General features: G+C 42.6%; 1 long non-coding RNA gene across 1 annotated transcript; it reads left to right on the forward strand.

Annotated features, from left to right (window-relative positions):
- The first annotated feature begins 434 nt into the window (after positions 1-434).
- LOC127911047 (uncharacterized) lies at positions 435-6485 on the forward strand. Its single transcript, XR_008077479.1, has 3 exons — positions 435-3799; positions 5154-5248; positions 5887-6485. It is a non-coding gene; the product is annotated as an uncharacterized LOC127911047 (long non-coding RNA).
- Positions 6486-23217: the final 16732 nt, after the last annotated feature.

Here is a 23217-nt window from a genome sequence, read left to right on the forward strand (position 1 = left end):
TGATGTTGGGCGATTAGGCCTGGCTCGCAGTCAGCGTTCCAGTTCATCCCAAATGTGTTTCATGGGGTTGAGGTCAAGGTTCTGTGCAGGCCAGTCAAGTTCTTCCAAGCCGATCTTGACAAACCATTTTTGTATGGACCTCGATTTGTGCACGGGGGCATTGTCATGCTAAAACAGGAAAGGGCCTTCCCCACAAAGTTAGAAGCACAGAATCATTGAGAATGCCATTGTATGCTGTAGCATTAAACTTTCCATTCACTGGAACTAAGGGGCCTAGCCAGAACCATGAAAAACAAACCATTATTCCTTCTCCACCAAGCTATACAGTTGGCCCTATTCATTTGGGGCATTCTCCTTGTACTGCCCGATGGTGAAGTGTGATTCATCACTCCAGAGAACGTGTTTCCACTTGCTCCAGAGTCCAATGGCGGCTAGCTTTGCACCACTCCAATCGACGCTTGGCATTACATATGGTGATCTTAGGCTTGAGTGCGTCTGTTCAGCCATGGAAACCCATTTCATGAAGCTCCCAACGAGCAGTTCTTGTGCTGACGTTGCTTACAGAGGCAATTTGGAATTGGTAGTATGTGTTGCAAACGAGGACAGACTATTTTTACGCGCTACACGCTTCAGCACTCAGCTCAACAGGACACCTGTTGTGAGCTTGTGTGGCCTATCACTTCGCAGCTGAGCCGTTGTTGCTCCTATACATTTCCACGTCACAATAACAGCACTTACAGTTGAACAGGACAGCTCAAGCAGGGCAGAAATTTGACAAACTGACTTGCTGGAAAGGTGGCATCCTGCGACGGTGGCACATTGAAAGTCACTGAGCTCCTTAGTAAGGCCATTCTACTGCCAATGTTTGTCGATGGAGATTGCATGGCGGTGTGCTCTATTTTATACAACTGTCAGCAACAGGTGTAGCTGAAATAGCCAAATCCACTAATTTGAAAGGGTGTCCACATACCTTTGTATACAGTGCCTTGCGAAAGTATTCGGCTCCCTTGAACTTTGCGACCTTTTGCCACATTTCAGGCTTCAAACATAAAGATGTAAAACTGTATTTTTTTTGTGAAGAATCAACAACAGGTGGGACACAATCATGAAGTGGAACGACATTTATTGGATATTTCAAACTTTTTTAACAAATCAAAAACGGAAAAATTGGGCGTGCAAAATTATTCAGCCCCTTTACTTTCAGTGCAGCAAAGTTTAGTGAGGATCTCTGAATGATCCAATGTTGACCTAATGACTAATGATGATAAATACAATCCACCTGTGTGTAATCAAGTCTCCGTATAAATGCACCTGCACTGTGATAGTCTCAGAGGTCCGTTAAAAGCGCAGAGAGCATCATGAAGAACAAGGAACACACCAGGCAGGTCCGAGATACTGTTGTTAAGAAGTTTAAAGCCGGATTTGGATACAAAAAGATTTCCCAAGCTTTAAACATCCCAAGGAGCACTGTGCAAGCGATAATATTGAAATGGAAGGAGTATCAGACCACTGCAAATCTACCAAGACCTGGCCGTCCCTCTAAACTTTCAGCTCATACAAGGAGAAGACTGATCAGAGATGCAGCCAAGAGGCCCATGATCACTCTGGATGAACTGCAGAGATCTACAGCTGAGGTGGGAGACTCTGTCCATAGGACAACAATCAGTCGTATATTGCACAAATCTGGCCTTTATGGAAGAGTGGCAAGATGAAAGCCATTTCTTAAAGATATCCATAAAAAGTGTCATTTAAAGTTTGCCACAAGCCACCTGGGAGACACACCAAACATGTGGAAGAAGGTGCTCTGGTCAGATGAAACCAAAATTGAACCTTTTGGCAACAATGCAAAACCTTATGTTTGGCGTAAAAGCAACACAGCTCATCACCCTGAAAACACCATCCCCACTGTCAAACATGGTGGTGGCAGCATCATGGTTTGGGCCTGCTTTTCTTCAGCAGGGACAGGGAAGATGGTTAAAATTGATGGGAAGATGGATGGAGCCAAATACAGGACCATTCTGGAAGAAAACCTGATGGAGTCTGCAAAAGACCTGAGACTGGGACGGAGATTTGTCTTCCAACAAGACAATGATCCAAAACATAAAGCAAAATCTACAATGGAATTGTTCAAAAATAAACATATCCAGGTGTTAGAATGGCCAAGTCAAAGTCCAGACCTGAATCCAATCGAGAATCTGTGGAAAGAACTGAAAACTGCTGTTCACAAATGCTCTCCATCCAACCTCACTGAGCTCGAGCTGTTTTGCAAGGAGGAATGGGAAAAGAATTCAGTCTCTCGATGTGCAAAACTGATAGAGACATACCCCAAGCGACTTACAGCTGTAATCGCAGCAAAAGGTGGCGCTACAAAGGGGGCCGAATACTTTCGCAAGGCACTGTATATTGTGTACTGTACGTACGTATAGTCTCAAATAAAACTGTGGACCCTGATCTCTCTTTTGACGAACATATCAAGACCGTTTCAAAGACAGCTTTTTTCCATCTAGGTAACATTGCAAAAATCAGAAACATTATGTCCAAAAATTATGCAGAAAAATATATCCATGCTTTTGTTACTTCTATGCTAGACTACTGCAATGCTCTACTTTCCGCTACCCGGATAAAGCACTAAATAAACTTAAGTTAGTGCTAAATACGGCTGCTAGAACCAAAAAAACGGATCAAATTACTCCAGTGCTAACCTCCCTACACTGGCTTCCTGTTAAGGCAAGGGCTGATTTCAAGGTTTTACTGCTAACCTACAAAGCATTATATGGGCTTGCTCCTACCTATCCTTCCGATTTGGTCTTGCCGTACATACCTACACGTACGATACGGTCACAAGACGCAGCCCCCCTAATTGTCCCTAACATTTCTAAGCAAACAGCTGGAGACAGGGCTTTCTCTTATAGAGCTCAATTTTTATGGAATGGTCTGCCTACCCATGTGAGAGACGCAGACTTGGTCTCAACCTTTAAGTCTTTACTGAAGAGTCATCTCTTCAGTAGGTCCTATGATTGAGTGTAGTCTGGCCCAGGAGTGTGAAGGTGAACAGAAAGACTGGAGCAACGAACCGCCCTTGCTGTCTCTGCCTGGCCGGTTCCCCTCTCTCCACTGGGATTCTCTGCCTCTAACCCTATTACAGGGACTGAAACACTGGCTTACTGGTGCTCTTTCATGCCGTCCCTAGGAGGGGTGCGTCACTTGAGTGGGTTGAGACACTGACGTGATCTTCCTGTCTGGGTTGGTGCTCCCCTTGGGTTGTGCCGTGGCGGAGATCTTTGTGGGCTATACTCAGTCTTGTCTCAGGATGGTAAGTTGGTGGTATAAGATATCCTCTCGTGGTATGGGGGCTGTGCTTTGGCAAAGTGGGTGGGGTTATATCCTTCCTGTTTGGCCCTGTCCGGGGGTATCATCTGATGGGCACACAGTGTCTCCTGACCCTTCCTGTCTCAGCCTCCAGTATTTATGCTGCAGTAGTTTGTGTCGGGGGGCTAAGGTCAGTTTGTTATATCTGGAGTATTTCTCCTGTCTTATCCGGTGTCCTGTGTGAATTTAAGTATGCTCTCTCTAATTCTCTCTTTCTCTCTTTCTTTCTCTCTCTCGGAGGACCTGAGCCCCAGGACCATGCCTCAGGACTACCTGGCATGGTGACTCCTTGCTGTCCCCAGTCCACTTGGCCGTGCTGCTGCTCCAGTTTCAACTGTAATGCCTGCGGCTATGGAACCCTGACGTGTTCACTGGACGTGCTACCTGTCCCAGACCTGGTGTTTTCAACTCTCTAGAGACAGCAGGAGAGGTAGAGATACTCTTAATGATCGGCTATGAAAAGCCACCTGACATTTACACCGGAGGTGCTGACCTGTTGCACCCTCGACAACTACTGTGATTATTATTATTTGACCATGCTTGTCATTTATAAACATTTGAACATCTTGGCCATGTTCTGTTATAATCTCCACCCTGCACAGCCAGAAGAGGACTGGCCACCCCTCATAGCCTGGTTCCTCTCTAGGTTTCTTCCTAGGTTTTGGCCTTTGTAGGGAGTTTTTCCTAGCTACCGTGTTTCTACACCTGCATTGCTTGCTGTTTGGGGTTTTAGGCTGGGTTTCTGTACAGCACTTTGAGATATCAGCTGACGTAAGAAGGGCTATATAAATACATTTGATTTGATTTTGATTTGATAGTCACTGTGGGGATGATGTCGTTGATGCACTTATTAATGAAGCCGGGGACTGATGTGGGAAACGTAATGTCATCGGATGAATCCCAGAAAATATTCCAGTCTGTGCTATGGAAACAGTCCCGTAGCTTAGCATCTGCTTCATTGGACCACTTCCACATTGAGCACGCCACTGGTACTTCCTGTTGGAGTTTTTGTTTGTAATCAGGAATCAGGAGGATAGAGTTATGGTCAGATTTGCCAAATGGAGGGCGTGGGATAGCTTTGTATGTGTTTCTGTGTGTGGAGTAAACATGATCTGGAGTTTTTTCGCCTCGAGTTGCATGCTGGTAGAAATTAGGTACAACGGATTTCCGTTTCCCTGTATTAAAATCACCGACCACTAGGAGCGTCACCTCTTGATGAACATTTCCTTGTTTGCATTTGGCCAGCTCGTTGAGTGCGGTCTTAGTGCCAACATCTGTTTGTGGGTGTAAATAAACAAAAAATATAGATGAAAACTCTCTTGATAGGATAGTCTCGAACGGCGCTCGTACTGTTTGTTTTGCAGTGATTGTACGTCCGCCAATAGACTGGAGGGTTGCAGCAGTTTATGTACGAGCGGACATACTGTAGTTTCGTCAGGGTTCCCGCACAACGGCTTCGTTTAAGCCACATTTTTTTGATGATTCCGACTCGTTGAAGTAGAAATCCTCATTCAAATCGAGGTTAGTGATTGCTGATCTGATGTCCAGAAGCTATTTTCGGCCATAGGAAACGATGGCGGTAACATTATGTACTAAATCAGTTAAGATCAGCTAAAAAAACAACACAAAATAGCAGAATTGGTCAGGAACCCTTAAAACGGCTGCTAGCCATTGCAGCACCATTCCTTGTGTCAATTAATCGCAGATAAAGGAAAACTGCAATGCGCGATGTTTATGCTGGTTTGGAGATGATTAACAGTGTTGTTTCTGTCGCTCTCCAACAGTGTCCCACATGGTCATTGAAGAGGTCAACAGCATTCAAGAGAACCTGGACATAGAGAGGACATGCAGACAGAGTGTGGAAGCCATGGCCTCCAAGGTAGATCAGCCTAATGAGCATTGCCCTTTGTTTTCTTCCAATTCTAACTTTTGTATGCTCAGAATTCTTCCCTTAAACCAAATATTGGTCCTAATTTACTAACACTTTCTGCGGTAAAATTGGTCCTGTAATCCAGTGCACAGTTATTGTTGTGTAATGCTTGCCAAACTTCTATGTCTAATCATTACCCACACATGTTTTTGGACAGAAGCCTTCTGTGTCCACTTGGCAGTTCTGTACAATACCTTCTCCTTCTCCTTCTCCTCCTCCTTCTCCTCCTCCTAACAGTCCAGTCCAATTTGAGCCTTACCAAAGAAATATCAATCTATATAAGTTGCAAACATTTAACCTTGTAGCAGCATGTTATACAATGTGCGAGTTCTTTGTAGATTTACACGTGTGTGTGTGTGTGTGTGTGTGTGTGTGTGTGTGTGTGTGTGTGTGTGTGTGTGTGTGTGTGTGTGTGTGTGTGTGTGTGTGTGTGTGTGTGTGTGTGTGTGTGTGTGTGTGCGTGTGTACTTGCCTGTGTGTGTACTTGCCTGTGTGTGTACTTGCGCATGTGTGTATGAGCGCTCACGTGTGTTTGTCTGATTAATTAATTGGCTTATCATTTGAATCTGTTTGTTGTGGTCTTACAGGTTTGGATAACCACATAGGAAGACAGAAAGAGGGAGAGAAGGATAAGAGAAGGTCTAGCAGATGAATCAAAGCCCTTCTTCAATTTAAAAAAAGGGGGAGAGAAAAAGATGTTGCTTACAACAACCATGGAGAGAACAACATTATAAAAGCGCTCCAATATGGGTCAGACCAGCCTTGTAAAGGGGTCTTTGTTCTCTTCTTTCTCTGGTGAAAACAATGCAAGAGAAAAATGAAGACATCTCTTTTCTTACTGTGATAAATGGGCTTTACTGGAACATCATAAAATGAATCTTCCAGAATGAACTAAAATATCAGAGAACCTTGAATGCTGTGTCACTGTATAATCCTCTATTGTTCACGCAGGGGACATGCAAGTCTAAAGGACGGCCTAAACACAGAGTAAAGAATTTAGAACACATGATTACAAATGCATTGTTGTCAATTACAACCTCCTGGAAATATTGTACTGTTTTCCCGTGAAATGTATTTTCATGTCAAATGATGAGCTTCCCTTATATTTAGGCACTACCTTTTGTAGTGCCTCTCAAACCCCTCCTCATGTATCCCCAGATGTTTCACCATTTTGTTGTAGCCTTGAACTAGCTCACCTGATTCACTAATCAAGAGCTTGATGATTAAATCAGGCATAGCCTACCTTCTATGGTTTTGTCATAGTGCTCTGCACACCACTTTAGTCTGACGAACAGTTTTTCCCAATACAAGGAGTATGTGTGAGGTGGTAGACATCTTAATGGGATACTATGAGATCCAACTAATTCATTATTTTTTCCAATATGGAAGGTATTAGGATATAGTGTGAAAAATAAATAATAGAAAATGAATTAAATGTGTTTGAATCCAAAGAAAGTGCCATTTTGAAGATGACAGCATTGTCAGCTCATTTACATTTAAATTGAACACAACATATTTTGGTAGGTCTCATGTAAAAAGACAGCCAAACTGACTTCTGTGAGTCATTTGTTTAATTTTCTTGAGCCCAACGCTGGTAATTCTGACTGCTAACAGCACCCAAGAAAAAAAAAGTTATATCAAAATATTAAACTCTCCAACATTTTAAATGAAAAATCAATAATAACGGGTACTTGCAATTTACCACCAGTCAAATCGCAACAGCGTTTAGTGTTGATGTTTGATCAAAGAAGATGAGGGGGCCATGATTTTGTAATGGTGACCTTTGAAGCGCCTCGGATAGCCTGCCTGCAAGCCAGACTGATTTCTCTGAGTATGTAATTTCATAATAATCTGCTATTGATGAGAACAAATTTATCAAAGACTGTGATTCTGTGTTATGTATTGTTGATTGATTGCATTTTTTTAAAGATGCACTTCGAAGAGCACCATCGGAAAATGGAATTGCTGCAATCTGCCCTGACTGGGATGTCATTAATAAATGCTTCTATTATAGCTCTGCTTTTTTCTCTCTCACCACACTCTCCGTCTGAAATGACATCAAGAAATGTGCATCGTCTGCACCCCCTTTCTTTCCTTAGGCTTCATTAGTCTTTACTTAGTAGTAGTATCCATAATTGACACATATGGCCATCTTGATGATAGAACTTTAGAATTTGAACGTCTCATACTGGTAGTTCAATATGGGCGACTTAGGTTGAATTGATTAAATTGTTTGGAATTTGAAAAGAAAAAGGACACAAAGTCCAAAGTGCCATAGGAATGGGGGATGTAAATAAACGTGTTTCATAAATTAATGTGAGAAAGCCCTTTTCCCATGGCTCTTTCTAATGCCATGGCTGTTATTTCACACCTGAATATTGCTTGTGCATCCTTCCGCGATGCCACTTACAGGTACAGTGTGATTAAATGGATGATGAATGAGGAAATCGGACCAACATTTGATCTGGCATCTTGTGCCACATTGTCTATTATCTGCTTTCCTTCTCATCTGTTTCCTATTAAATGTTCTTGAGATGCTATCTAACAAATACAAAAAATACTTACATTTGTGTTATATAAATTACTCCGTTCGTTTTGCCTTATCTAAGTGAATTGCTTGCTTATGGAATGTGCCATGAGCTGCAAGCCACTAACACGTGAGATTCAATCGGTGTTTAAACCTACTTCTTGTGGTTCTGAGCCAGAGTCTGCAGCAGGATAAAGTGACTAATTATATTGAATTCTGCTTATATCATTTTATTTTACCAGGTAAGTTGACTGAGAACACATTCTCATTTACAACAAATCATTGAGTGCACTGTATCAGCACAATTGACAGTGCCCTACAGCAAGGGCTTTTTAGTAATGAATATAGGCTACAAGATAGACAGGGCAGTTCAACTATTACAAACAGCCTATGTGAATGCAGCCATACACACAGCTGTCTTAACAAAATAATGCAAACTAATGCTGAAAGTAGTAGCATAGTTATTCATGCATGCAAAAAAAAAATACTGAATCGCAGTTTAGCTTAGAATACTGACACAACTGCGAAAGCAAATTAATGAATGTGAACAAAATCGATAAAGGCATGACACAATCTATATTTAGGCTAGTTACGTTAACTTCTTGGTGACAGGGGGCAGTATTTTCACGTCCGGATGAAATACATGCCCAAATTCAACTGCCTGCTACTCATCTCCAGAAGATAAGATATGCATATTATTAGTGGATTTGGATGGAAAACACTCTGAAGTTTCTAAAACTGTTTGAATCATGTCTGTGAGTATAACAGAACTTAGCAGGCGAAACCCGAGGACAAACCATTCAGATTATTTATTTTTGAGGTCACTCTTTTCAGTGAGATTTCATTGGGAATCCAGAGTTCTAAGGGACCTTCTTCGAGTTCCTATCACTTCCACTGGATGTCAACAGTCTTTAGAAATTGGGTGAGGTTATTCCTTTGTGTAATGAACAAGTATGTCCATCTTGAACAAGGGTCACTTGAAGTGTACTGTTAGATAGAGGCGCGTGACCAGAAAGCATGCTTCAGTTTGTTTTCATCCTGTATTGAACACAGATCATCCCGTCTTCAATTTTATCGATTATTTACGTAAAAAAATACCTAAAGTTGTATTACTTTTGAGATATGTTGTAGTCACGTTGAGCAAGTTGGAACCAGTGTTTTTCTGGATCAAACGTGCCAAATAAATGGACATTTTGGATATATATCGACGGAATTAATCAAACAAAATTACCATTTGTGATGTTTATGGGACATACTGGAGTGCCAACAAAAGAAGCTCGTCAAAGGTAAGGCATGAATTATATTTTTATTTCTGCGTTTTGTGTCGCACCTGCAGGGTTGAAATGTGGTTTCTCTCTTTGTTTACGGAGGTGCAATCCTCAGATAATAGCATCGTTTGCTTTCGTCGAAAAGCCTTTTTGAAATCTGACATGTAGGCTGGATTCACAAAAAGTGTAGCTTTAATTTGCTATCTTGTATGTGTGATTTAATGGAAACCCAGATAAAAATCCAATCAGGAAGTGCCACATTTTTTGAAACCGCCTCATGTCAATGACTCCTTATATGGCTATGAATGAGCTACGAATGAGCTTACGTTTTCTACGTATTCTCCAAGTTGTCTACAGCATTGTGACGTCTTTTTACGCATTTCTGTTGAAGAATAGCCATAAGGGACCACATTTAGCAAGTGGTCACCTGATGTCTCCCGCAGAAAATCTTGCGTAAAATACTGAGGTAGCCATTTTTCCAATCGCTTCTTACGAGAAACCAATTGCCTCGACGGATATATTATCGAATATATATGTTAAAAACACATTGAGGTTTGATTCTAAACAGCGTTTGCCATGTTTCTGTCGATATTATGGAGCTAATTTGGAAAAAAATTAGGCGTTGTAGTGATAGCATTTTCCGGTCGATTTCTCAGCCAAGCATGATGAACAAACGGGAGCTATTTCGACTACAAGAATATTATTTTTGGAAAAAAGGAACATTTGCTGTCTAACTGGGAGTCTCCTGAGTGAAAACATCCAAAGTTCTTCAAAGGTAAATGATTTAATTTGATTGATTTTCTTATTTTCGTGAAAATGTTGCCTGCTGCCAGCAGAGCCTAGCATAGCATTATACCATGATAAACTTACACAAATGCTTGTCTAGGGTTGGCTGTAATGCATATTTTGAAAATCTGAGATGACAGTGTGATTAACAAAAGGCTAAGCTGTGTCTCAATATATTTAATTTGTGATTTTCATGAATAGGAACATTTTCTAGGGATATTTATGTCCACTGCGTTATGCTAATTCGTTTGAGGCTATGATTACGCTCCCGGATCTGGGATTGCTAGTCACAAGAAGTTTAAAAAAAATTGTATCAATCAAAAAGTAACACAAGACATATAGATAACGAGGCTATATACAGGGGGTACCGGTACAGAGTCCATGTCAATGTTCCGGGGGTACAGGTTAATCGAGGTCATTTGTAAAGTGACTATGCATAGATAATATACAGCAAGTAGCAGCAGTGTAAAAAAAGGGGGTAGGGGGGGGTCAATGTAAATATTGGCCATTTTATTTAGTTTAGTTGTTCAGCAGTCTTATGGCTTGGGGGTAGATGCTGTTAGACTTGGCCCTGCGGTCCTGCTTGTCGTGCGGTAGCAGAGAGAACAGTCTATGACTTGGGTGACTGGAGTCTTTGATCATTTTTGGGCCTTCCTCTGACACCCCCTAGTAAATAGGTCCTAGATGTCAGGAAGCTTGGTCCGAGGGATGTACTGGGCCATACGCACTACCTTCTGTAGCGCCTTATGGTCAGATGCAGAACAGTTGCCATACCAGGCGGTAATGCAACAGGTCAGGAATCTCTCAATGGTGCAGAACTTTTTGAGGATCTGGGGACCCATGCCAATTCTTTTCAGTCTCCTGAGGGGGAAAATGCATTGTCGTACCCTCTTCACAACTGTCTTGGTGTGTTTGGACCATGATAGTTCGTTGGTGATGTGACACCAAGGAACTTGAAACTCTTGACCCACTCCACCAGTCCCGTTGATGTTAAAATCCTGGGTTTTCTGCACGTTAACACTAGAAGCTTATTACCTAAAATGTATCAATTGAAAGTGTGGGTTCACAGCTCCAATCCAATCCATTACTGAGAAGTTGTTCAGGAAGATTGTTTTGAATACTGATGTTAACCTTTCTGGTGATAACCTTTTTCGGCAAGACAGATCTTCCAAAGGTGGGGGATTGGCATTCTTTACCAAGGATCAACTCTGTTGTCTCCACCAAGTCTGTCCCCAAACAATTTCATTTGCTGGTTTTAAGCATTAAACTTTCAAATAGCTCTTTGTTGACTGTTGCTGGGTGCTATCGTCCTCCATCAGCACCGGCCTGTACCATACAGTACCTGCCCTAAGCTCTCTCATGGCCCCTTACACTGAGTCTAAATTTGTCCTGCTACGTGCTCTAAACTGGGACATGCTTAAACCAAGCCCCAAATCAAATCAAATCACATTTTATTTGTCACATACACATGGTTAGAAGATGTTAATGCGAGTGTAGCGAAATGCTTGTGCTTCTAGTTCCGACAATGCAGTGATAACCAACAAGTAATCTAACTAACAATTCCAAAACTACTGTCTTATACACAGTGTAAGGGGATAAAGAATATGTACATAAGGATATATGAATGAGTGATGGTACAGAGCAGCATACAGTAGATGGTATCGAGTACAGTATATACATATGAGATGAGTATGTAGACAAAGTAAACAAAGTGGCATAGTTAAAGTGGCTAGTGATACATGTATTACATAAGGATGCAGTCGATGATGTAGAGTACAGTATATACGTATGCATATGAGATGAATAATGTAGGGTAAGTAACATTATATAAGGTAGCATTGTTTAAAGTGGCTAGTGATATATTTACATCATTTCCCATCAATCCCATTATTAAAGTGGCTGGAGTTGAGTCAGTGTCAATGCCAGTGTGTTGGCAGCAGCCACTCAATGTTAGTGGTGGCTGTTTAACAGTCTGATGGCCTTGAGATAGAAGCTGTTTTTCAGTCTCTCGGTCCCAGCTTTGATGCACCTGTACTGACCTCGCCTTCTGGATGATAGCGGGGTGAACAGGCAGTGGTTCGGGTGGTTGATGTCCTTGATGATCTTTATGGCCTTCCTGTAACATCGGGTGGTGTAGGTGTCCTGGAGGGCAGGTAGTTTGCCCCGGTGATGCGTTGTGCAGACCTCACTACCCTCTGGAGAGCCTTACGGTTGAGGGCGGAGCAGTTGCCGTACCAGGCGGTGATACAGCCCGCCAGAATGCTCTCGATTGTGCATCTGTAGAAGTTTGTGAGTGCTTTTGGTGACAAGCCAAATTTCTTCAGCCTCCTGAGGTTGAAGAGGCGCTGCTGCGCCTTCTTCACGACGCTGTCAGTGTGAGTGGACCAATTCAGTTTGTCTGTGATGTGTATGCCGAGGAACTTAAAACTTGCTACCCTCTCCACTACTGTTCCATCGATGTGGATAGGGGGTGTTCCCTCTGCTGTTTCCTGAAGTCCACAATCATCTCCTTAGTTTTGTTGACGTTGAGTGTGAGGTTATTTTCCTGACACCACACTCCGAGGGCCCTCACCTCCTCCCTGTAGGCAGTCTCGTCATTGTTGGTAATCAAGCCTACCACTGTTGTGTCGTCCGCAAACTTGATGATTGAGTTGGAGCGTGCGTGGCCACGCAGTCGTGGGTGAACAGGGAGTACAGGAGAGGGCTCAGAACGCACCCTTGTGGGGCCCCGTGTTGAGGATCAGCGGGGAGGAGATGTTGTTGCCTACCCTCACCACCTGGGGGCGGCCCGTCAGGAAGTCCAGTACCCAGTTGCACAGGGCGGGGTCGAGACCCAGGGTCTCGAGCTTGATGACGAGCTTGGAGGGTACTATGGTGTTGAATGCCGAGCTGTAGTCGATGAACAGCATTCTCACATAGGTATTCCTCTTGTCCAGGTGGGTTAGGGCAGGGTGCAGTGTGGTTGAGATTGCATCGTCTGTGGACCTATTTGGGCGGTAAGCAAATTGGAGTGGGTCTAGGGTGTCAGGTAGGGTGGAGGTGATATGGTCCTTGACTAGTCTCTCAAAGCACTTCATGATGACGGAAGTGAGTGCTCAGTAGTAGTTTAGCTCAGTTACCTTAGCTTTCTTGGGAACAGGAACAATGGTGGCCCTCTTGAAGCATGTGGGAACAGCAGACTGGTATAGGGATTGATTGAATATGTCCGTAAACCACCCCTTAAAGCAACGGGACTCCCTAAATCTTTCTCAGATTATTACCAATCCCACAAGGTATGACTCCAAACCAGAAAAGGCTACTCTCCTCAATGTTATCCTCACAAATACTCCTGATAGATATCCGTCTGGTGTTTTTTGTAATGACCTTAGTGATCATTGTTTTACAGCTTTTTTATAATGGCTGCTTAGTGAAACGACCTGTCCTAATTTGTCATAGATGCTTGCTAAAAAAAACCTTAATGAGCAAGCATTCCTTCATCAACTTGCTTCTGTAAAATGGCATAGAATCAGCTCGATCCCCTCTGTAGAAGACGCTTGGACCTTCTTTTTTTATATTGAGAATTAATAACAGGTTCAGCTGCTGGTTCGACCGGGATCTTGCAGAGTTACTCCACCTCAAGAATTGCATTTGGCAAAAGGCTCGGCACACGCATACTCAGGCTGACTGGCTATCGTTCAGGCAAATGAGAAATAAGTGCACTCAGATTATCTTGAGGGCCAAAGTTAGTTACTTTAAGGAGCAGTTCTCTCTCTGTGGGTCTAACCCAAATAAGTTCTGGAAAATGTTTGAAGACCTGGAGAATAAACCCTCCTCCTCACAGCTGCCCATCCCTTAATGTTGATGATATGGTTGTTACCGACAAGAAGCACATGGCTGAGCTCTTTAATCACAACTTCATTAAGTCAGGATTCCTATTTGACTCAGACATGTCTCCTTGCCGTCCAACATTTTCTCATCTCCCACCCCTTCTAATGTGACTATGCCCAATGCTTCTCCCACTTTTCCCCCTGCCCCGCTACAAAGTTTCTCCCTGCAGGCAGTTACTGAATCCGAGGTGCTAAATGAGCTTCTTAAACTTGACCCCCAAAAACATCTGGGTCAGATAGTTTAGACACCTTCCTCTAAGTTTGCTGCCCCTATCATCGCCAAGCCTGTCTCTCCTTTCTGGAGAGGTTCCCATTGCTTGGTAGGCAGCCACGGTTCATCCTTTGTTTGAAGGGGGAGATCAAGCTGATCCTAACTGTTATCGGCCTATTTCTATTTTGCCCTGTTTATCAAAGTGTTAGGAAAACGTATCAATAATCAACTGACTGGCTTCCTTGATGTCTATAGTTGTCACGACTTCTGCCGAAGTCGACGCCTCTCCTTGTTCGGGCGGTGGTCGACGTCACCAGTCTTCTAGTCGTCATTGATCTATGTTTCATTTTCCATTGGTTTTGTCTGGTCTTCTTACACACCTGGTTCCAATCCCATTCATTATATGCAGTGTATTTAACCCTGTGTTTCCCCTCATGTCCTTGTCAGAGATTGTTTATTGTTATGTTCATGTTTTATGGATTGGTGTGCAACAGGATTCTTGAACCCACATTTATTTTATCATGGACTTTGGTTTTGGAGTTTGTGTTTTGAGTTATTAAATACTCCAGTTCTACCATGTTTGATTCTCCTGCGCTTGACTTCCCTTCCACCTACATACACGACATGACAATAGTATTCTCTCGGGTATGCAATGTGGTTTCCACTCAGGTTATGGAAGTGTCACTGCAACCTTAAAGGTCCTTCATGATGTCACCATTGCCCTTGATTCTAAGCAATATTGTGCTGCTATTTTTATTGACTCGGCCAAAGCTTTTGATACGGTAGACCATTTCATTCTTGTGGGCCAGCTAAGGAGTATTGGTGTCTGTCTCTAAGAGGTCTTTGGGCTGGTTTGCTAACTACCTCTCTCAAAGAGTGCAGTGTATAAAGTCAGAAAATCTGCTGTCTCATCCACTGCCTGTCACCAAGGGCGTACCCCAAGGCTCAAGCCTCGGCCCCACGTTCTTCTCAATTTACATCAACAACATTGCTCAGGCAGTAAGAAGCTCTCTAACCCATTTATATGCCGATGATACAGTCATATACTCAGCTGGCCCCTCCCCGGATATTGTGTTAAATGCTCTACATCAAAGCTTTCTTAGTGTCCAACAAGCTTTCTCCACCGTTAACCTTGTTCTGAACACCTCCAAAACAAAGGTCATGTGGTTTGGTAAGAAGAATGCCACTCCTCTCACAGGTGTTATTACTACCTCTGAGGGTTTAGAGCTTGAGGGAGTTAAGTATTTGGGAGTATGGCTAGATGGGGCACTGTCCTTCTCTCAGCACATATCAAAACTGCAGGCCAAAGTTAAATCTGGACTTGGTTTCCTCTATCGTAATCACTCCTCTTTCACCCCAGCTGACAAACTAACACTGATTCAGATGACCATCCTACCCATGCTAGATTACAGACACATTATTTATAATTCGGCAGGTAAGGGTACTCTCGAGCGGCTAGATGTTCTTTACCATTAGGCCATCAGATTTGCTACCAATACTCCTTATAGGACACATCACTGCACTCTATACTCCTCTGTAATCTGGTCATCCCTGTATACCTGTCGCAAGATCCACTGGTTGATGCTTATTTATAAAACCCTCTTAGTCCTCACTCCCCCCTATCTGAGATATCTATTGCAGCCCTTATCCTCCACACACAACACCTGTCCTGCCAGTCACATTCAGTTATGTGTCCCGAGTCGGGAGTGGGTCCACAAAGCATAAACATCCCTGGGTCCTCTTTTCAGTTCGATGCAGCTAGCGACTGGAACAAGCTGCAACAAACACTCAAACTGGACAGTTTTATCTTAAGCTCTTCATTCAAAGACTCAATCAAGGACACTCTTACTGACAGTTATGGCTGTTTTGCGTGATGTATTGTTGTCTCTACCTTCTTGCCCTTTGTGCTGTTGTCTGTGCCATATCATGTTTGTACCATGTGTTGTGCTGCTACCATGTTGTGTTGCTATCATGTTGTTGTTATGTTGTGTTGCTACCATGCTGTGTTGTAATGTGTTGCTGCCTTGCTATGTTGTCGTCTTAGATCTCTCTTTATGTAGTGTTGTGTTGTCTCTTGTTGTGATGTGTGTTTTGTCCTATATTTACTGTTGAAGTCAGAAGTTTACATACACTTAAGGTGGAGTCAACAAAACTTGTTTTTCAACCACTCCACAAATTTCTTGTTAACAAACTATAGTTTTGGCAAGTCGGTTAGGACATCTACATTGTTCATGACACAAGTCATTTTTCCAACAATTGTTTACAGACAGATTACTTCACTTATAATTCACTGTATCACAATTCCAGTGGGTCAGAAGTTTACATACACTCAGTTTACTGTGCCTTTAAACATCTTGGAAAATTCCAGAAAATTATGTCATGGCTTTAGAAGGTTCTGATAGGCTAATTGACATCATTTGAGTCAATTGGAGGTGTACCTGTGAATATATTTCAAGGCCTACTTTCAAACTCAGTGCCTCTTTGCTTGACATTTTTTACCTTTATTTAACTAGGCAAGTCAGTTAAGAACAAATTCTTATTTTCAATGATGGCCTAGGAACAGTGGGTTAACTGCCTGTTCAGGGGCAGAACGACAGATTTGTACCTTGTCAGCTCAGGGGTTTGAACTTGCAACCTTACAGTTACTAGTCCAATGCTCTAACCACTAGGCTACCCTGCCGACATCTTGGGAAAATCCAAAGAAATCGGACAAGACCTCAGAAAATAATTGTAGACCTCCACAAGTCTGGTTCATCCTTGGGGGCAATTTCCAAATGCCTGAAGGTACCACGTTCATCTGTACAAACAATAGTACGCAAGTCTAAACACCATGGGACCACGCAGCCATCATACCACTCAGGAAGGAGACGCGTTCTGTCTCCTAGAGATGAACGTACTTTGGTGCGAAAAGTGCAAATCAATCCCAGATCAACAGCAAAGGACCTTGTAAAAATGTTGGTGGAAACAGGTACAAAAGTATCTATATCCACAGTAAAACGAGTCCTATATCGAGATAACCTGAAAGGCTGCTCAGCAATGAAGAAGCCACTGCTCCAAAACCGCCACAAAAAAAGCCAGACTACGGTTTGCAACTGCACATGGGGACAAAGATTGTACTTTTTGGAGAAATTTCTTCTGGTCTGATGGAACAAAAATAGAACTGTTTGGCCATAATGGCCATCGTTATGTTTGGAGGGAAAAGGGGGAGGCTTGCAAGCGGAAGAACACCATCCCAACCGTGACGCATGGGTTGGCAGCATCATATTGTGAGGGTGATTTGCTGCAGGAGGGACTGGTGCACTTCACAAAATAGATGGCATCATGAGGCAGGAAAATGATGTGGATATATTGAAGCAACATCTCAAGACATCAGTCAGGATGTTAAAGCTTGGTTGCAAATGGGTCTTCCAAATGGACAATGACCCCAAGCATACTTCCAAAGTTGTGGCAAAATGGCTTTTTTAATTAATTTTTTATTTCACCTTTATTTAACCAGGTAGGCTAGTTGAGAACAAGTTCTCATTTGCATCTGCGACCTGGCCAAGATAAAGCCTAGCAATTTGACACATACAACAACACAGAGTTACACATGGAATAAACAAAACGTACAGTCAATAATACAGTAGAACAAAAGAAAACAAAAAGTCTATATACAGTGAGTGCAAATGAGGTAAGTTAAGGAAATAGGCCATGGTTGCGAAGTAATTACAATATAGCAATTAAACACTGGAATGGTAGATTGGCAGAAGATTAATGTGCAAGTAGAGATACTGGGGTGCAAAGGAGAAAATAAATACAGTGTACAGGTGCAGTGATTTGTGAGCTGGTGCTTAAAGCTAGTGAGGGAGATGTGAGTCTCCAGCTTCAGAGATTTTTGCAGTTCTTTCCAGTCATGGACAGCAGAGAACTGGAAGGAAAGACGACCAAATGAGGAATTGGCTTTGGGGGTGACCAGTGAGATATACCTGCTGGAGCGCGTGCTACGAGTGGGTGCTGCTATGGTGACCAGTGAGCTGAGATAAGGCGGGGATTTACCTAGCAGAGACGTGTAGATAACCTGTAGCCAGTGAGTTTGGCGACGAGCTTAAGGACAACTAAGTCAAGGTATTGAAGTGGCCATCACAAAGCCCTGACCTCAACCTCATTTGTGGGCAGAACTGAAAAAGCGTGTGAGCAAGGAGGCCTAAAAACCTGACTCAGTTACACCAGCTCTGTCAGGGGGAATGGGACAAAATTAACCTAACTTGTTTTGGGAAGCTTGTGGAAGGCTAGCTGAAATGTTTGCCACATGTTAAACAATTTAAAGGCAATGCTACTAAATACTAACTGAGTGTATGTAAACTTTAACCCACTGGGAGTGTGATGAAAGAAATAAAAGCTGAAATATATCATTCTCTATACTATTATTCTGACATTTCACATTTGAAAAATAAAGTGGTTATCCTAACTGACCTAAGACAGGGAATTTTTACTAGGATTATATGTCAGGAACTGTGAAAAACTGAGTTGAAATGTATTTGGCTAAATTGTATATAAACTTCCGACTTCATCAGTATATTGTATTTATTTATTTATTTAAATCCCAGGCCCCTGTCCCCACTGGAGGCCGTCATTGTAAATAAGAATTAGTTCTTAACTGACCTGACTAGTTAAACAAAGGTTAAATAAAATAAAATAAAAATAATGGGTGCCTGTCCACGATCAGCTCCTTTGTCTTGCTCACATTGAGAGAGAGGTTGTTGTCCTGGCACCACACTGCCAGATCTCTGACATCCTCCCTATAGGCCGTCTCATCGTTGTCGGTGATCAAGCCTACCACTGTTGTGTCGTCAGCAATCTTAATGATGGCTTTGGAGTTGTGCTTAGCCACACAGTCGTGGGTGAACAGGGGGTACAGGAGTGGACTAAGCACGCATCCCTGAGATTCCCCAGTATTGAGGATCAGCGTGGCAGATGTGTTGTTGCCTACCTTTACCACCTGGGGCGGCCTTCCAGGAAGTCCAGGATCTTGTTGCAGAGGGAGGTGTTTAGGCCCGGGGTCCTTAGTTATGAGCTTAGTAATGAGCTTTGTGGGCACCATGGTGTTGAACGCTGAGGTGTAGTCAATGAACAGCATTCTCACATAGGTGTTCCATTTGTCCAGGTTGGAAAGTGCAGTATGGAGTGCGATTGAGATTGCGTAATTTGTGGATCTGTTGGAGCGGTATGCGAATTGGAGTGGGTCTAGGGTTTCTGGCATGATGGTGTTGAGGTGAGCCATGACCAGCCTTTCAAAGCACTTCATTGCTACTGACATGAGTGCCACAGGACGGTAATCATTTAGGCAGGTTACCTTCGCTTTCTTGACTATGGTGGTCTGTTTGAAACATGTAGGTATTTCAGACTCGGCCAGGGAGACGTTGAAAATGTCCATTTGTCTTGCTATTTGCACTTCTTTACTTGAAGTTTACCAAAGTAACCCTATCTCTGACTGGCCTAAATTCTTCCTTCAGCTTTTCCTCCGAGGAGGTCTTTGCTCTCAGCCTGGCTGTCAGAGGCAGCTCAACAATCCCCAACCCGTTTTCTCAATCGACCCCCACACCCAATCTACTCACATGCACACACACTCACATACAGACTCATACATACACACTGTCCCTCTCTCCCCTTATCTTTCCTTGGCCTCTATTTCTTACATCTCTCAGAGAAAAAGGACCATTTTCGTGGTATTGCTTTGTGCCTGACTTTACTAAACTCTGGAGAAAACGAACATTGTCGCTCTTTTTCACCCCGTCCACTTGTCCAAGTGCCGATGCATTTGTGGCATGATGTGAACAGTATGAACTTGTCACTACCAAAGTCTAATGGTTTTAAATGACTGTTTTGTATTGTCTGGAAACTCACTTGTATAATTCACTTGCAGTAGGTCTCTTAAAAAAGAGAAGCCGTGCAAGGTTATTAAACAGAGGTGCCTAGTTATTCTTCTTTTGTTGATATCAAGTAACGTGCAACCTAACCCTGGCCCTGATAAGTAATGTCTCCAAACCACCTCACATTTTAAATCTAGATCTTGTTTTGGTATTTTTCAAATAAATGTACGCAGCCTGTTGTCAAAAATGGATGGGGTTTGTATTTTGGCTAAATCAACTGATTCTGATGTAATTGTGTGTTCTGAAACCTGGCTCAGCAAGCCTGTTCTTGATAAGGATATTTGTATCAATGGTTACAATGTGTATCGCACTGATCGAGTTAAGAAAGGTGGGGGTGTGGCTATATATGTAAAGACTAAATAAATAAGTGTGGCAAAGTCTGAAACTATTTGTAAATGGTTGGAATGTCTTGCTTTGAATATTGAGGTTTCAACGAGTCTCTCTATAACTGTGATTGGCAGTGATTGGCAGATATAGACCCCCCTCTGCTCTCGGTGATGCATTTTCTTCTCTGATGCACCTTATGTCTAAACTTCTTTCCAGTGAAATGATCTTGATTGGTGATTTCAAGTGGTGTTGATTAAAGCCGGTGTCTGATGATTTCAAAATGTTTCGTAATTCTATGAATCTTACCCCGTTGATTAACTCAACCACTCGCCCAGATCTCAAATGTCCAGAGAAATCTACCCTGATTAATTTGATATTGACATATGTTCCACATAAATATTCTGCGGTTGGTGTTATTTTGTAATGATTTAAGTGACCCTGTTAGAAATACTAAGGTTCCTAAGACAAACCCACACTTTATTCGTAAGTGGCAAGAGTTTTGATGAGCAGGCTGTCGTTCTTGATTTGTTTTATTTTGACTGGAGCAAGATTGAGCTTTTTCCTGATGTGGAAACTGCCTGGAAATTCTTTCATTATGTTTTTTTTCCAAATAGTAAACAAACATGCCCCATTCCGCAGGTTCAGGGTTAAAGGGCGGGATAATCCATGGTTTTCTTCTGAGCTGTCTTGTATTATTCACGAATGTAATCTAGCCTGGGCTAAAGCAAGGAAATCATGTTCTGATGCTGATTGGCTTATTTTTTGGCAGTTATGAAACAAGTGTTCTTTCTTCTCAGGAAGGCCAAGTATGAATATGTTATGTCTGTTACCACTGATAACCTGAATGACCCAAGAAAGTTTTGGAAGAGTTTTGGAAGTCTATGTCTGGAAACGGTAATGTTAATGAATTACCGTCATGTGTATTGAACGACTTTGTTGCTGTGTATGACAAAACTGAAATGCTGAATTGTTTTAATGAGCACTTTGTATCATCTGGTGTCCAGTGTCCTCTGTCTCCGTACAACCCTGTGTGGATGAACCAGTGAGAGCTGGTCAAACTTTGAGCTTTTGCCATTCTCAGTGCAGGAGGTACTGTACATAAAGCCCTGAAATCCTTAGATCAGAGAAAGCCTGCAGGTCCTGATTTTCTTGTTCCCATCTTTTTAAATCTGGCAGCTGATTTCATAGCTGAACCACTTACATATACAGTGCCTTGCGAAAGTATTCGGCCCCCTTGAACTTTACGACCTTTTGCCACATTTCAGGCTTCAAACATAAAGATATAAAACTGTATTTTTTTGTGAAGAATCAACAACAAGTGGGACACAATCATGAAGTGGAACGACATTTATTGGATATTTCAAACTTTTTTAACAAATCAAAAACTGAAAAATTGGGCGTGCAAAATTATTCAGCCCCCTTAAGTTAATACTTTGTAGCGCCACCTTTTGCTGCGATTACAGCTGTAAGTCGCTTGGGGTATGTCTCTATCAGTTTTGCACATCGAGAGACTGAAATGTTTTCCCATTCCTCCTTGCAAAACAGCTCGAGCTCAGTGAGGTTGGATGGAGAGCATTTGTGAACAGCAGTTTTCAGTTCTTTCCACAGATTCTCGATTGGATTCAGGTCTGGACTTTGACTTGGCCATTCTAACACCTGGATATGTTTATTTTTGAACCATTCCATTGTAGATTTTGCTTTATGTTTTGGATCATTGTCTTGTTGGAAGACAAATCTCCGTCCCAGTCTCAGGTCTTTTGCAGACTCCATCAGGTTTTCTTCCAGAATGGTCCTGTATTTGGCTCCATCCATCTTCCCATCAATTTTAACCATCTTCCCTGTCCCTGCTGAAGAAAAGCAGGCCCAAACCATGATGCTGCCACCACCATGTTTGACAGTGGGGATGGTGTGTTCAGGGTGATGAGCTGTGTTGCTTTTACGCCAAACATAACGTTTTGCATTGTTGCCAAAAGGTTAAATTTTGGTTTCATCTGACCAGACCACCTTCTTCCACATGTTTGGTGTGTCTCCCAGGTGGCTTGTGGCAAACTTTAAACAACACTTTTTATGGACATCTTTAAGAAATTGATTTCTTCTTGCCACTCTTCCATAAAGGCCAGAATTGTGCAATATACGACTGATTGTTGTCCTATGGACAGAGTCTCCCACCTCAGCTGTAGATCTCTGCAGTTCATCCAGAGTGATCATGGGCCTCTTGGCTGCATCTCTGATCAGTCTTCTCCTTGTATGAGCTGAAAATTTAGAGGGACGGCCAGGTCTTGGTAGATTTGCAGTGGTCTGATACTCCCTTCCATTTCAATATTATCGCTTGCACAGTGCTCCTTGGGATGTTTAAAGCTTGGGCAATCTTTTTGTATCCAAAATCCGGCTTGTATGCTCTAGTCGGCTGGCCCTCACTACATATTCGTCGCCAGACCCACTGGCTCCAGGTCATTTACAAGTCCATGCTAGGTAAAGCTCCGCCTTATCTCAGTTCACTGGTCACGATGGCAACACCCATCCGTAGCACGCGCTCCAGCAGGTGTATCTCACTGATCATCCCTAAAGCCAACACCTCATTTGCCGCCTTTCGTTCCAGTACTCTGCTGCCTGTGACTTGTAAAAATCGCTGAAGTTGGAGACTTTTATCTCCCTCACCAACTTCAAACATCAGCTATCCGAGCAGCTAACCGATCGCTGCAGCTGTACATAGTCTATAGGTAAATAGCTCACCCTTATTCACCTGCCTCATTCCCATACTGTTTTTATACTGTTTTTATTTATTTACTTTTCTGCTCTTTTGCACACCAATATCACCAATATCTCTACCTGTACATGCCCATCTGATCATTTATCACTCCAGTGTTAATCTGCAAAATTGTATTATTCGCCTACCTCCTCATGCCTTTTGCACACATTGTATATAGATTGCCCATTTTTTTCTACTGTGTTATTGACTAGTTAATTGTTTACTCCATGTGTAACTCTGTGTTGTCTGTTCACACTGCTATGCTTTATCTTGGC

This window comes from Oncorhynchus keta, chromosome 2, assembly GCF_023373465.1.
Source record: "Oncorhynchus keta strain PuntledgeMale-10-30-2019 chromosome 2, Oket_V2, whole genome shotgun sequence".
NCBI classification, from domain to species: Eukaryota; Metazoa; Chordata; class Actinopteri; order Salmoniformes; family Salmonidae; genus Oncorhynchus; species Oncorhynchus keta.